Genomic DNA, 1,366 nt, shown 5'->3' with positions numbered 1-1,366 from the left:
ATGAAGATTTTTCTTTCAACTGCTGTTTTTGAATTGCTTCTCCATAGGCATTCTTTTTATAAGCACAGGTAGTCCTCAACGTATGACCACAACTGAGCCCAAAATTTCCATTGTTGAGTTGTTAAGTGAGTTTTGCCCCATTTTACGACCTTTCTTGCCATAATTATTAAGTCAGTTGCTGCAGTTGCTAAGTTAGTTGTTAAGTGAATCTGGGTTCCCCATTGATGTGGCTTGCCAGAAGGTTGCAAAAGTTGATCCTATGCAACTGTCATAAATATGAGCCAGTTGCCAAGCATCTGAATTTTGATCATGTGACCAGTGAGATACTGCAATGGTCATAAGTATGAAAAATGAGCATAGGTCACTTTTTACAGTGCTGTTGTAACTTTGAATGATTACTAAAGTTGAGGATTACCTGTACTCTAACCATAAAGAATTAGGTCTAGACTCTAGTGAGTCTCCCAGCCATTCTTAATATAAGAAAAGGCTGTAGGACCCAGCCATTGTTTTAGCATAAGGTATTATTCCCACCATTCTTTTTTTACTCATTTATGGAACAGCAAAGAAGCTGACTGAATACTCCAAGACAACCTTTGGTTTATTTTCCCCACTGTGGAAGAAAGTTTCACAGCTGTTGAAGTAGAACAAGGCTCAGAACGGCTTGTCCATGCAAACAAAATATCCAACTGGACCATTTGGAAAGGAGTCTAAAGCGACTCCCCAGTTTATTTCCTCCCAGGAGGAAAAAGATGGGAAAGCTGTTGAGCGGGAAAATGGTTTAAAATCTCCTGTGCTTGTGAACAAAATATCCAACAAAGACATTTGGAAGAGAAGAATCCCATGAGACCCTAAGTTTATTTTCCCCACAGGAGAAAAAAAAGTTTGAAAACTGTTAAGTTAGAAGATGGTTGAAGATCTCTGTGCATTGGGAAATATTTAATAGAGCAATTTGGAAGCAAGAGAGACACTCTGGCATAGCATCCTTACAAGGAGAAGCAGATCTCCTGCTTTAATCATGATTTATCACTGCTACTACTTCTGCCTCCACCCAGTGTCCTCCAGTTACGTTATGACTAATCGCATCACCTCCAACCAGTAGAATCCATACCGGTGAGATTCTTCTCAGAATACAAACCTTGACTTTACTCACCTCAAAACTACAAACTGAAATGAAGCAACTTGTTTTGAAATTCTGGAAGCTGGACTTTTAATTCCCCACCGACCCATGCACAGTATTGCATCTGTGCCAAAGATGCTTTGGTGATTCACCTGCTCTGCAGTCTACGGTTCCAAGTAGCTGATTAGTAGTGGGAGGGGCATGGGTCTTCCCAAAGGGTTGTACAAGTACTTCCTCTCTCTGGTATAA

Source organism: Crotalus tigris, unplaced genomic scaffold (genome assembly GCF_016545835.1).
Source record: "Crotalus tigris isolate CLP2741 ecotype Arizona unplaced genomic scaffold, ASM1654583v1 scf7180000024338.4412243, whole genome shotgun sequence".
NCBI classification, from domain to species: Eukaryota; Metazoa; Chordata; class Lepidosauria; order Squamata; family Viperidae; genus Crotalus; species Crotalus tigris.
Note: the sequence above shows the minus strand (reverse complement) of the source record.